General features: G+C 44.3%; 1 non-coding gene across 1 annotated transcript; it reads left to right on the forward strand.

Moving 5' to 3' along the window:
* Positions 1–3,574: 3,574 nt before the first annotated feature.
* TRNAC-ACA lies at positions 3,575–3,646 on the forward strand. The gene has a single exon. It is a non-coding gene; the product is annotated as a tRNA-Cys (tRNA).
* Positions 3,647–15,346: the final 11,700 nt, after the last annotated feature.

The following is a 15,346-nucleotide window of genomic DNA, read 5'->3' on the forward strand; positions in this document are numbered from 1 at the left end:
GGTTAACTTCAACGTATACATTTGGAGAGTCTTTCGAAGAGTAGACTGGTAACATTCCTTACTTGTCCTAAACTGGATGGGATAATACTATAGATTTAGTATTTATAGTATTACCTAGCCACAAGTTCAGTTCAGTTCAGTCACTCAGTCATGTCCGACTCTTTGTGACCCCATGAACCGTGGCACACCAGGCCTCCCTGTCCATCACCAACTTCCGGAGTTTACTAAAACTCATGCCCATCGAGTCAGTGATGCCATGCAGCCATCTCATCCTCTGTCATCCCCTTCTCCTCCTGCCCTCAATCCCTCCCAGCATCAGGGTCTTTTCCAGTGAGTCAACTCTTCTCATGAGGTGGCCAAAGTATTGGAGTTTCAGCTTCAATGTCAGTCCTTCCACTGAACACCCAGGACTGATCTCCTTTAGGATGGACTGGTTGGATCTCCTTGCAGTCCAAGGGACTCTCAGGAGTCTTCTCCAACACCACAGTTCAAGGAGCATCAATTTTTTGGTGCTCAGCTTTCTTTATAGTCCAACTTTCACATCCATACATGACCACCAGAAAAAACATAGCTTTGACTAGATGGACCTTTGTTGGCAAAGTAATGTCTCTGCTTTTAAATATACTGTCTAGGTTAGTCACAACTTTCCTCCCAAGGAGTAAGCGTCTTTTAATTTCATGGCTGCAGTCACCAACTGTAGCAGTTTTAGAGTCCAGAAAAATAAAGTCTGACACTGTTTCCACTGTTTCCCCATCTATTTGCCATGAAGTGATGGGACCAGATGCCATGATCTTAGTTTTCTGAATGTTGAGCTTTAAGCCAACTTTTTCACTCTCTTTCACTTTCATCAAGAGGCTCTTTAGGTTCTTCTACACTTTCTGCCATAAGGATGGTGTCACCTGCATATCTGAGGTTATTGATATTTCTCCCGGCAATCTTGATTCCAGCCTGTGCTTCTTCCAGCCCAGTGTTTCTCATGATGTACTCTGCATGTAAGTTAAAAAAGCAGGGTGACAATATACAGCCTTGACGTATTCCTTTTCCTATTTGGAACCAGTCTGTTGTTCCATGTCCAGTTCTAACTGTTGCTTCCTGACCTGCATATAGGTTTCTCAAGAGACAGGTCAGGTGGTCTGGTATTCCCATCTCTTTCAGAATTTTCCACAGTTTATTGTGATCCACACAGTCAAAGGCTTTGGCATAGTCAATAAGGCAGAAATAGATGTTTTTCTGGAACTGTCTTGCTTTTTTGATGATCCAGTGAATGTTGGCAATTTGACCTTTGGTTCCTGTGCCTTGTCTAAAACCAGCTTGAACATCTGGAAGTTCACGTTCACGTATTGCTGAAGCCTGGCTTGAAGAATTTTGAGCATTACTTTACTAGTGTATGAGATGAGTGCAATTGTGTGGTAGTTTGAGCATTCTTTGGCATTGCCTTTCTTTGGCATTGGAATCAAAACTGACCTTTTCCAGTCCTGTGGCCACTGCTGAGTTTTCCAAATTTGCTGACATATTGAGTGCAGCACCTTCACAGCATCATCTTTCAGGATTTGAAATAGCTCAACTGGAATTCCATTACCTCCACTAGCTTTGTTCGTAGTGATATTTCCACTTGACTTCACATTCCAGGATGTCTGGCACTAGGTGAGTGACCACACCATCGTGATTTTCTGGGTCATGAAGATCTTTTTTGTATAGTTCTTCTGTGTATTCTTGCCACCTCTTCTTAATATCTTCTGCTTCTGTTAGGTCCATACTGTTTCTGTCCTTTATTGAGCCCATCTTTGCTTGAAATGTTCCCTTGGTATCTCTAATTTTCTTGAAGAGATCTCTAGTCTTTCCTATTCTATTGTTTTCCTCTATTTCTTTGCATTGATTGCTGAGGAAGGCTTTCTTATCTCTCCTTGCTATTCTTGGAACTCTGCATTCAAATACTCTAGCCATAAGAGGATGACTTAATCATTTGTGTTGTCCAGAGTTCAGCCAGAAAAGGCACATGCTCTGCAAGACAGTTTTGACCCTCAGACCACTGACACCCTCCACTGGGGTATAAATTGATTGGACCTCTGACATTTGCGGTGGACAGAGACCTGACTGAAAGTCTGGGCCTTCCTCCAGAGGTTTTACCAACAGCAGGTGAGGGTTTTACAGCTTTACTTCTAGTATATATCTAGATAGAAAGGCAGAACACAAAAACAGATAGCCTTTGGGAAGATTTGCAGGTACAGATGAGAAATGAGCCTTCCTGACATCTTTCCTCAATGTGTGAGAACCCTATTGTTAGAATGGGAGAAGTTATCATTAATGAAAAGTAAATGATGATGTACTAATGCCCAATGCACGGGCTATGGAAGCAATTGATATTGCTTCAGAAATACTGCTCCTTTGTACTGAGAGTGACTCATGATGATTTGAAAGTGGTACAAGATTATTTCAGTGCTTCAGGGAAGAAACACATCAGGGCTGATCAGAAGGTGTGTTTTGGCTCCATTAGGGCAGAGGATATTTATGCAAAATGTGACTCCCTCCCCCAGGAAAAACTGCATGGCTGAGTTATACACACACACACACACACACACACACACACACAAATAACACCCAGTTAAGTCAGCCTATTTAGAAAATGATCCAGTTCTCAAATTCTGTGATCAGTATGCATTGATTTTCTTTCTTTAGTAGCAAAAAGACAAAATCTGGACAGATGTTTCCAAGTTGTGAATCACTTTATAATTGCTATGTCCAGGAAATTCCAAATTGAAATCCACCCTATCCCCTATTTCCTTTCCAACTAAATGGGATTTTTTTTTTTTTTTAACTCAGTGAACTTAGGAACTTTTTTTCCTTGATAGAGATCTAAGTGTCCCCTTCATTCTGAAAGGGGTTCATAACCTGAGAGATTTAATAAGATTTTATTAATCATCCTAGGAACTCTCCAAGGGGGGAAATAAAAAGGAGGGGACAAAATTCCACATTAAGACATGAAGTGTCGCTGAGAATGCGGTTATTGGCTTCCCTTTTCTATCCATTAATGGAACAAATGGAGTCTGACATCCACCCACTTCTCTTTGTGGGCTGTTTGTCACTCACTGAAGGAGAAGCTAAAAAAGGTTTTTGTCTGTTGGCTGTAATACTGATTCCTCATAGCAACGAGATAGAAAAAATGCAAGACGCCCTAAGCAAAGCTTTGTTATGGAATTTAGTTTTGAATAGGCATCAAATAGTTTATGGGTGAAATGGAACCCCTTGTCAAAAAGTGTGTAAGTTTGGACTTCATCCTGTACCAACTCCACTGTGGATATCATGGAGCCAGAGACTCAGCTATGAGGGGTGTTTCTATGAAAGAGGTTCTTAAAAGCGATCTATCAACCAGGAACCTTCAGGGAAGAAGCTCCACAACCCCACTATCACCCAGAAGCTCAGGAAACTTGCACAAAACCCATGACAAAACTTTATTATCACCCATCTTCACAAAATCGTCTGTGTCATTAATTTGCATATCAATAGAACTTAATGATGGTTCCTAGACAAAAGAGATGCTCAGAATATTTGAATGGAATTTTTCTATCGATGAGCTTCCCTGGTAGCTCAGATGGTAAAGCGCCTGCTTACAATGCGGGAGACCCAGGTTCGATCCCTGGGTTGGGAAGATCCCCTGGAGAAGGAAATGGCAACCCACTCCAGTATTCTTGCCTGGAAAATCCCATGGACTGAGGAGCCTGGTGGGCTACAGTCCATGGGGTCGCAAAGAGTCGGACACGACTGAGCGACTTCACTCTCACTTTCACTTTCTATCGATGAGGTTATTAACATCTTTATAGAATTGGTGCTACTTAAAATGTTTCTCAAGTATTTTAGTTTCAAAATCTCTCCCTTTAAATAAGAATTTGTTGTTATAAATGATGTGGTTGAGCACTGTCCCGGGACTCTGCTTCTGCCGAGTTTCTTAAAAGGCTGAGAACAGAAGAGCAGAGAGCAAGAACCAGCAGTTTTCAGAGGTTAAACCCCTTTGGAGACCCTGCATAGGAGAGCCAAAACCTGAGGTTTAGATCCTCAACTCCTCATTCCTCTCGAGGATATAAAAGAATTGAGGTGAAGAAGTCAGGGAGTTAGACGAAGGGTTGATTTGACAATTATCTGGAGGAGGGGGAGTTTCAAGGAGAGCTTCAGTGAGACCATTGCCATTTAAAACAACAGAATCATCTGACTCATGCTTGAGGATAAGAGTTTCTGGGGAGGGTTTGGCTCCACAGAGCACTTGTAGCACTAGTTTAGAGGTTTCCAATCGCTGCACTTCCCAAAGTGATTGCTTTTCTACAACAAAAGAACCTAAGCAGGGATATTGGCTTGTGGTCTCAGTTCATGGAACCCCGCCCAAATTGGTTTCTGCTGTAGGGGTAATCTGACCAGAAAGAGGCTGAGGGGGAGATTGTAGATTTTCAGCTGGAGAGGCACTGCCCAGCAATGGAGCTGAAGCTGGAGTGGCTCAGTTAGGACTTGCTTTGTAATTTACCGGGTCCTGGCGCTAGTGGTAAAGAACCTACCTGCCCATGCAGGAGATGCAAGCGATGGGGGTTCAATCCCTGGGTCAGGAATATCCCCTGGAGGAGGGCATGGCAATCCACTCCAGCATTTTGCCTGGAGAATCCCATGAACAGAGGAGCCTGGAGGGCTACAGTCCATAGGGTCACAAAGAGTTGGACATGACTGAAGCAACTTAGCACACAAGCATGCAGTGAAAAAGGAAAATGCAGGGTGCTCTTGTTCAAAATTTAAAAATTTCAAGATGGTGATGACAAGGCATTAAACCAAGCTTGAGGCCCCCCTAAGTTTGTGGTCCTGAGAATCTGCACAGGCCTCACACCAGTTAAGCTGGCCTTCGACCTAGTGGTAAAATCACACAGCTCTCAAGGTTCCCAAAAGTTCACTCAAGAGAAATTAGGCATAAACTTCTTCCACAGCCAGAGAAAATCAGTGCGGATCACAGATTTCAGTGAAAGACATCTCTGTACCTCTCTTCCCTCTCTTTCTTTCAATCCTCCAGGAGTCAGAGGCAGCCTAGCAAGCAGCCAGATGAGCAGAAACTAGGCAGAGAAATCAACCTGAACGTGTGTCCCCACCCCACCACCTCTCCCCACTGCAAGAGCAGACAAAATGGAGACAATACACGAAGTTTGGAATTTTTAATATTTTATAAGATGGACATTTTACTCACTGAAATGAGATAAGTTGAGAAGGAAACAAAATAACTTGACAATTTTTTTTTAACTTCTGAGAAATTATGGGACTTGTCCAAGATTTATCCAAGATGGTCATGAAAAAGAGGTCAGTTTTGACAGTGAGTTTACAGGACAGTGATAGGAAAGAATAAAGATACTTTATGAATGTGCCTCCAAAGAATTCTGCTGGCTCACTGTATGGTTACATACAGTATTTTATTTACTCACTCAAACTTTTCTGGATAAGCACACATGCACACAACCATGGGTGTCCACATACATAGATGAATTTGGGGATATACATCCATGAACCTAATAGGTTATTTGAGGAGAAGACATTGAACTTATGACTTAGTTGAGCAATGTTTCAGAATTATATCATTACAAGCCACAGCAAAAATAGAGCTGATAAACAAACAAAAATGTGTGCATCGAAAATAATTGTTGTTGTTTTTCCTACATGGAGAAGTTGTCTAGGAATCTGAACTGTGGAGGTGAGGTGTGACTCTAGACCAAGGAAGAAATACTAAAAGGGCATTTTGGTGGTGTTTGAGTTAAAGTTATAATTAAATCAACTGCAACAAACAAGAAATGTGCTTTCACTGCCCTCAAGTGGTTTTGGTTTATCACTGCACGTTCTCTATTTCAGCTACCAGGGAAGCCCTCAGTAGTCAATATTTCCATCAAATTCACATCACAGAGACTATTTGAGAGAAGAAATCTGAAAAAAAAAAAAAAAACTTTAATTCTCAAATATTTGATAACCAAATGTTATTAAGCAGCTTTATGTAGTTGTGTTAAAATATGTGCACTCTCTAAAACAATTTCAAAATTGTTGGTTTTGTCATCTTTTTAAATTTGTGTGTGACTGCTTCATGAGCTCCAAGTTAACTGGTTAGGGTTTAGGTAGGGAAGGGGTGTGGGTATAACTTTATACCCACATGTTTCCATGTTAAACATGAAAACAGTCTTACTCTATGCAAACATTCCGAGAGCTTATGCTTCCTTCCCCTTCTATCAACACCTCACCAGAAGCTCACTGGTACCCTCCCTGGGTGCCGGTATGTGCAAAACTGGCTGGTCAGTCCACCTTGTTGCTGCCTTGGCTTCCCCTTGATTCTTTCAGATGCTGCCAACCCCTTGAAAACCCTGGTTTAGGGGAGTTGCTTGTGGCTTCTACTCCCTGCGCATCTATTCCAGACTCTGAAAGGACATTCTAAGTCTTCTGGTTTTCTTTTTTTTTTACAAGCATTTTTATTTTTTCTTTTTCCCCTTTCTCAACTCCCTCCCCATCCCACCCCTCTGGGTCATCCCAGTGCACCAGCCCCGAGCATCCTGTATCATGCATCGAACCTGGACTGCCGATTCATTTCACATATGGTAATGTACATGTTTCAAGGCCATTCTCCCATATCATCCCACCCTCGCCCTCTCCCACAGAGTCCAAAAGACTGTTCAATACATCTCTGTCTCTCTTGCTGTCTCGCATACGGGGTTATTGTTACCATCTTTCTAAATTCTGGCTTTCAGTAGCCTTCTTCCTCACCCCCTTCCCTATACCAAAGAAGCACAGGAAACATCTAGATGCCCTTACATCACAGAAAAGCCCCTGTTAATGCAAAGGATCTGTCTTGGGCTCTGTTTTTTCCTCAGACTTCTTGTGCCTCAACTGTTAGCTCCATCAGAATTTCCTGGAAGATTTGTTAAAACACTAATGTCTGGCCCCACGCTAGAGTGTCTGATCAGTAGTCCTGAAGTGGATTCCAAAGACTTGCATTTCTAACAGGTTCCCAGAAGATGATAATGCTGCTTATTCCAGAACCCACCTTTGTGAACTACTGGCTTAAACCAGTATTTTCTCAATTGTTCACCTTAAGGTACAGGGAAAAACCAATAAAATGTATATTTTACACAGGGGTCAACCTCAGCTGTAAGCCTTTATTGTAGAGAAAGCTCTTGGTCTATTTTGTTGGTTGGTCTTCCCACCCACTCTGGCCAGAGCCACGGGAGATCTTTCTTAGATCTACATCATGAGAGCCAAGTGGTGAAAGCCATAACAATGTTAAGACCTCTCTGAGAGGTCCATGGCTCTCAGGACTTTCTCACTAGTCCACACCCAGCTTCCAGCAATTTGTAAAAATTAGCGTTTTGATGTTCCAACCAGCTGATGGGGCTTCCTGGTGGTACAGACGGTAAAGAATTTGCCTGCAATGCAGGAGACCTAAATTCAATCCCTGGGTCAGGGAGATCCCCTGAAGAATGGAATGGCAACCCTCTCCAGTATTCTTGCCTGGAGAATTCCATGGACAGAGGAGCCTGGTGGGCTACAGTTCATGAGGTCGTGAAGATTTGGACACGACTGAGCAGCCAACATACGTACCAGCTGATAGCCCTACTGGTTTCTGCTCCAGGTATGACTCTCTGGATTCATCCATGTTTTATTTTCCTATTGCTTCTGTATCAAGGTGCCACAAGTGTGATGTCTTAAAGCAACACATGAAATTTGTGTGGGTCTCACTGGGCTAAAATCATTGAGCTATTTTTTTTTTTCCCCAGTTTTCTCTTATTCTAAGGACAAGAGCAACGACTTCTAAGTTCTTTATGTAATCTCGACCAACACTAAAAGTAGTAATTTTTCATACTGGATCCATCGTTCTCACATAGCAGTAGCTGATTCTCATAGTTTTTGTCTTCAGCATTAGACACATAAGTTTAAGAGAGAGGATGTGAAAGGAAGATGATCTCTCCATTATAAAGACTTTGCTTTAAATCTGAGGAATTTAGAGCAAAAAGTAGGCTATAAAAGATTTACATTTCACAGAAATCAAAAGTAGTCTTTCACCTAGTCTTTTGAAAATAAGAGGACAGTTAAAGAAGACAAGAAGACTTATCACTGAATCATAATGTGAAAGTTATGTGTTGTATCATCTATTACATGCTTTTCATTTCAATGAAAATGTATATTCTATTTCAATTAATTGGGTTAATCTGGAAAACTTAAAATCCTAGAGCACATTATTTCAGGGAAATTTTTAAAAATGTGTGTATATCATTTAAATTACTTTCTAGTCATAGTCAAAGAGCATGTTTAAATACAATCTAAAAGCTAAGGGTTTAGTGGTGACCTTAGAAATAGGGGAAAAGATTTGAAAATTATGCCTGTACTGTACTATTGCTGTACATAATGAAGAAAACAATTGCAAACTTACATGTGGGCGTGCAGGTGTGCTGGGGACTTAATATGATTTCACTGAAGTATGAAAGGCATTATTGCATTATTGTGCATGCATTATTAATCACCAGGATTCATCATTTGATGATAATTGTTCAGTTCAGTTCAGTCGCTCAGTCGTGTTTGACTCTGCGACCCCATGAATCGCAGCACGCCAGGCCTCTCTGTCCATCACAAACTCCCAGAGTTTGCTCAAATTCATGTCCATCGAGTTGGTGATGCCATCCAGCCATCTCATCCTCTGTCATCCCTTTCTCCTCCTGCCCCCAATCCCTCCCCACATCAGGGTCTTTTCCAAAGAGTCAACTCTTCGCATGAGGTGGCCAAAGTATTGGAGTTTCAGCTTCAGCATCAGTCCTTCCAATGAACACCCAGGACTGATCTCCTTTAGGATGGACTGGTTGGATCTCCTTGCAGTCCAAGGGACTCGAAAGAGTCTTCTCCAGCACCACAGTTCAAAAGCATCAATTTTTCGGCACTCAGCTTTCTTCACAGTCCAACTGTCACATCCATACATGACCACTGGAAAAACCATAGCCTTGACCAGACGGACCTTTGTTGGCAATGTCTCTGCTTTTTAATATGCTGTCTAGGTTGGCCATAACTTTCCTTCCAAGGAGTAAGCGTCTTTTAATTTCATGGCTGCAATCACCATCTACAGTGATTTTTGAGCCCAGAAAAATAAAGTCTGACACTGTTTCCACTGTCTCCCCATCTATTTCCCATGAGGTGATGGGACCAGATGCCATGATCTTAGTTTTCTGAATGTTAAGCTTTAAGCCAACTTTTTCACTCTCCTCTTTTACTTTCATTGTTAGGTCGTTAGAATAGGAATAAGGAGTCCAGAATGGTGGTGGCTAAAGGCAAGGAAAGGAAAAGTTCAAGAAAATAGAACAAAGGAAGTTCCGAACCGGAATGAGGACCTCAGGTAAAACAAACAGCACTCCTGGATAGTGCAATTTACATAGGGCAGGCCCAGAGCGGGGAGAAAAGACATATAAAAAGAGGAGCCAAAGGGCCGGGGGTCTCTCTCTTCTCTTCACGCCTTTTGGGTCAGCATGCCCTCAACGCCTCAAGGATGTATTTTCCTTTGCTTTCTAAATAAAATGGAGCTGTAACATGGAGCCGTAACACTGGTCCTTCCGAGAGCTGAAACACTAGTCTGTCACCTCAAATTTTTGTTGTGATGAGACAGAACCGAGGAAATTACACACTCCCCTGACATCTATGGTGCCATTTCTCGGATCTAACTCGGCTGAAACCACCCCAGTGTGGCCCTTGCAAAGCGGAGGCCAAGCACAGCAGGAGCCCCACTGGCGACAGCTCCTGCACTGGAAGCTGAACGCGAAGAAAACCCAGCGCAGGGGAAGTGACAAGAAGGCCAGCGTGCTGGAAATGAGGACTGCGGCAAATGAACTCAGCAGAAGGCTCAGGCAGCTCAGTCTCAGATTCCAGAAGACTGAAGGTGGGAGGCCCTCGCTCCTATGGCTGGAAGGACATATGCCTAATAAAATCTTAATTCTTTTACAATCTCTCATTTCTTGTTTCCTCGAATCCCCCGCAAACAGGCGAGTGTCAGCGGGGGCAATTGAGGGACTCTGGAGAGGTTACTCCTCAGCGTGTCCTAAAGGCTCCACTATCTGCTGGGCTCCAATAGCTGTTACCCAAGCTGGTAGGGGTTCTTCTGTCCTTAATCTTCTTTGTGCCAAGGATCGGGCCAATGAAAACTGTGAGCACAGGTCAGGTATTTAGCAGATTTTCCGGCAGGTTATGAAGGGGATTCCTCAGCATGTTTTTCCCACTGCTTTTTCCTTCTGCCCTTCAGTTCCTCTCTCCCAGGACTTGAGCCTGGACAAAACCCATGATGCCTGGTTTCAAGACCTAATGAAGCTCAGGCTCTGATGTCTCATTGCAAAAAAATTCAGTTAGAGACACAGCAATAGGTAAGAGAGATGGATTTGTTAGGATTCAGAGAGAAGCACATTCCGCAGGGTGTGGGCCATTGCAGAGGGCAAGTGCTTTGGCAGTGGAATGTGGTGTGGCTAGGTTTTTACAGCTAGGTGAATTCATATGCTAATGAGTGGGAGGGTCATCCCGACCACTGGAGAACCACCCATTCCTACCTCCTTCTTTTGACAGTGCCTTGGAGCTGTCCTGCCCCTTGGGCATGTCAATTGGCTTGCAGATTGGGGATTAAGGTTTAGTTGAATTGGACTTGTCATCTTAGACCCATCTGATTTTAATTGGTTTATGTTATGTCCGTGCTGTACGTCATTCTTTCAAAAGTTGTGCCCTGCTCCCTTCCCTCCCATTTCATGCTCTTCCTGAGCCCCACCCGGGCCCACAAGTTTGCCTCTACAATCTACTGGAGGGACAGCCAAAGATAGCTGGCCCCTGAGAGGGAAGTACTACGTAACATCCAGTCCTAGATGTTCAGGCCCTCATCTTCCATGTTTCCTACAACTGTGCAAAAACAGCATCTCTCAGTGGACCCGCTAGGGCTGTTGACAGGCACACAATGCCTGCTAGAAGTCCATCTGTTGGCATCCCTTCAGGGGCAATTGGGCTTCTGAGGATAGTGTTTGCCAATTTGGGAGTTAGCCCTGCAGGCCATTTGGGCCCAAACCCTTGCCACCTTTCTCCTAAAGTTACAAACATACCCCTGGATCAAATCTCCACTCCACTTTTATAGAACATCTCGTCTGTTGCCTCTTATCAATTTGTTCTTAAGCCACTTACTAACTCCTACAACAAGGACCCTGCCCCTTTGTAGGCAACATAGCTCCACCCTGCTTATTATTAAAATACTCTTAATGTCCCTGACAGGACCAGATAACCCACACCTTTGTCATTACTTCTGCTATCACCTAAAATGGGTCTATGACAGTGAAATGTTTACCACTGGAGACACCCTAACCCACTCTTACAGAGGACTAGGGGAGGAAATCAGTGACTTATATTTCCTTAGAGCAGTAAGAAGATAAGGCTTATTACGGCTGCTTCATCAGCTTCCCAGTCTCAGGGCACAGGCTTGGATTGCTTTACATCATGATATCTATTCCCACCTGTGGTGGACAAACTGGCAATGAGTTAAAATTACAGCCCCTTAATCCTACCCAGTACTGGTCACACTGGAGACCTTGGGGATGCCCAACTCCAGTCCAGGGGTCCCAGGAGGTCGACCTGCCTTGACCTGCCTAGGGATCTGGTCCTAAAAGATTGTCATGCTTCAACCTGCTTGGGGACCTGGCAGTCCAAGGGTCCCAGGAGGTTGACCTGCCTTGACCTGCCTAGGGATCTGGTCCTCAAAAGGTTGTCATGCTTCAACCTGCTCGAGGATCTGGCAGTCCAAGGGTCCCAGGAGGTCGACATGCCTCGATCTGCCCAAGGACCCAATTCTCGGGAGGCCGACATGCCTTGACCTGCCTGGGGATTCGATCTCCAGGAGGCTGTCATGCCTCAGCCTTCCTGGAGATCTTAACCCTGACCCGGGGATGCCTGGCTCTCAGGTTGCAACAGTACTGGGTAGGATAAGTTTCTAAAAGAAGTCCACCCATGGAAATTGAAGGAGGCCTCTTAGTTTTTTTCTTTTTTCTTTTTCTCCCTGTCATGACTGTCTTTCAGATGGGAAATAACCAATCCACTTCCTGGCAGACACCCTTGAGATGCACCCTTGATAACTGGAAGCTATTTGATCCTCTAATTTTATGGAGAAGTCACTTAAAATTCTTTTGTGCCATTGCATGGCTCTGGTATCCTCTGGGGGACAAGAAACACTGGCCTGAGGATGGACATTTAAATTACAATACCATCCTGCAGCTAGAATTATTCTGCAAAAGACAAGAGAAATGGACAGAGATCCCCTATGTCCAAATTTTCTTCTGACTAAGAGATATGAAGGAACTCTGCCATAAGTATGGGATTGTTGTAAAAGTGAGCCTACTAGGCAAATGGTGTTAGGCACAGACAACCAAGAGAAGGAACCCCCCTCCCCCGTGAAGGCTCACCTCCCACAGCTCCTGAGTTGCCTGGTACACCTTCCTTGTATCCAAACGTGCCCCCATATCTGGGAGCACCCCCTCCACAAAAGCCAACTCGAGTATGTCCCTTAGTTGAAACTGGAGGAGAATTCGGACCAACCAGGGTCCATAAGCCCTTCTCCCTCTTAGAACTAACATAGATCAAACAAGACCCGGGAAGCTATACAGATGACCCAGGCAAATATATAGATACATTCCAAAACTTTACCTTGGCCTTTGACTTGATGTGGAAGGACATCATGGTCATATTTAATCAAACTTTATCTGACTCTGAGCATACTAGGATATTAAAGGAAGCCTGAAGGTATGCAATAAGGCTTCACATGTCAAGTGATAAATACCCAGTAGGGGAAACTGTAGCCCCTTCCTCAGATCCTAACTGGAATTATAATGACCCTGAGCACATCATTTTCTGATCTGTGTGAAGGCAGGGCTGAAAGCAGCCCAGCAAAAAGTAATCAGCTATGCCCGGGTCTCAGCAATAACTCAGGAACCCAATGAGAACCCCATTGCCTTTCTGGAAAGCCTAAAAGAGGCTCTACAAAAGTTTACCAATCTGGACTTAGACTCTTACGAAGGACAGGCAATTTTAAAGGACAAATTCCTGCCCCAGTGTGCATCAGACATCAGGATAAAGTTACAACAGCTACAGCAGCAGGACCCTGCCGCCTCTTTAGATGAGATGGTCCAGACAGCCACCAGTACCTTTTATAACAGAGAACAGGAGAGGGAGGCCAAGGCCCAGGAGAGGGAGAAAAGGAAAGAGACAAGGCATGCCCAGATGCTGGCTGCCCTCCAGAGAAGGAGGCACACCCCGAGTCCTTGAAGGACAAGGCACGAGGCAAATGCCTAATCTGTAGACAGGCAGGGCATTGGACCAAAGAGTATCCAAACCGTGACAAGTCTCCTACAACAGCTTGCTACAAATGCCATCAATTGGAACATTGGGCGGCACTCTGCCCTCAGGACCCAAGAGGCTCAAGGTCAAGCACCAAGTCTTCCCTCACGATGATTCAACAGAACTGAAGTGGCCCACTCCAGCCAGCCTGCCTGTCACAGATAACCATCACGGGGCTGGAGCCAAGGTTGCAACTGGATGTGGCAGGTAGGTCCAAGAATTTCTTGGTTGACACGGGGACTACCTACTCTATCCTGACCTCCTACTCTGGAGCCTTCTCCTCCCAAACCTGTTCCATTTTGGATGCTACAGGAAAACAGTTACTAAAAGATTGACCGAGTACTTCTTTGTTGCTGGGATGGACAAGTATTTTCCCACCAGTTTCTGGTGGTCCCTGACTGTCCTACTCCCTTATTGGGAAGAGATATACTCACTAAACTGGGGACCACCCTTGTGATGGGAAGCTTTTCAGCCCCTAGAGCCCTACAGTTTCTGGTTACTACTGAAGAACCCATTACACCCTCTCCAATAGAGAGGAACCAAAAACTATGGGAGGACAAAATTAACCCCCAGGTGTGGGACCAGGGGACTCCTGGAGGAGCCCACCAAGCTGAACCAGTCAACATTGTTCTCAAGATCCCACTCAATTTCCTAATGGGAGATAATATCCGCTCAGAGGAGAAGCTCGGGAAGGACTACAGCCTCTAATAAATAAATTTCTTGCCTGTGGGCTATTGGTCACCACCAATTCGCAGTGTAACACCCCCAATCCTCCCTGTAAAATAAAAGGACGGAACCTGGTGAATGCTTCAAGATCTCCAGATCATAAATGAAGTTGTAGTCCCCCTCCACACCACAGTACCCAATCCCTATGTAATCGTGGGAGAAATCCCACACAGTGCCAAGTGGTTTATAGTCTTGGATCTCAAAGATGCATTTTTTTTTTCATACCACTGGCTAAAGAATCCCAATATCTTTTTGCCTTCAAGTGGGAGGCTCCAGGAGAAAAACACCAATAGATGACTTGGACAGTATTACCTCAGGGGTTCAGAGATATCCCCCGCCTGTTTGGACTGGCTCTTAGCCGGGATCTCCTAGATCTGGACCTGGGACCTAATGGGGAAATATTACAATACATAGATAAACTACTAATCTGCTCTCGAGATGAGAAAAATGCTCAACAACATGCAAGTTTTGGCAGAGAGGGGATATGAAGTCTCCCGTGCTAAGGCACAGATGGTCGAGACAAAGGTCACTTACCTGGGAGTTCAGATTATCTCCAGTCTTCAGGAAAAGTAGAAAGGGCCAACCAGTTCTTAAAATCAGTGATAAAAAAGATAACCCAGGAGACCTCCCTGGGATGAAAGGTGGCTTTACCAATAGCTCTCCTCCATACCCATATTGCCCCTAAGGAACAGGTTGGTCTTAGTCCTTATGAGATGCTATATGGGAGACCATTTGTTAATGTCAATGACCTCTTCCTGGATCAAGAGGCTCAGACCCTCCAGTCTTATATCATGGCCATTGGGCAATTCCAATAGGATATATGCTTGTGGGGTATTAAATAGGACCCAAAAGATTCTAAAGAGTCACCACTATATGCTCCAGGGACTCAAGTCCTAATTAAAGTCTGGAAAGATGGGTCACCAAAGGCTCCACTCCAGCCCACATGGAGGGGCCCCTTCCCTGTAATACTTTCTACCCTCACAGCAGTCGAGGTACCAGGACATGACTCCTGGATTCACTACTCATGAGTCAAGCCATGGAAGAAAACAGAAGAGGACACTCAATACACCTGTGAGCCCCTGGGAGATCTCAGATACCTATTCACCACCACAAATAAGTGCCATTCTAATGAACATCCCCAAAATAAAGTTTCTGGGGATAAGGTTTCTCAGGACAGCTCTCAAGGGTCAACACAGCTTGGCAGGGGTTGTACTCCAAAACAGACAGGAAGTAG

Source organism: Cervus elaphus, chromosome 19 (genome assembly GCF_910594005.1).
Source record: "Cervus elaphus chromosome 19, mCerEla1.1, whole genome shotgun sequence".
In the NCBI taxonomy this organism is placed as follows: Eukaryota; Metazoa; Chordata; class Mammalia; order Artiodactyla; family Cervidae; genus Cervus; species Cervus elaphus.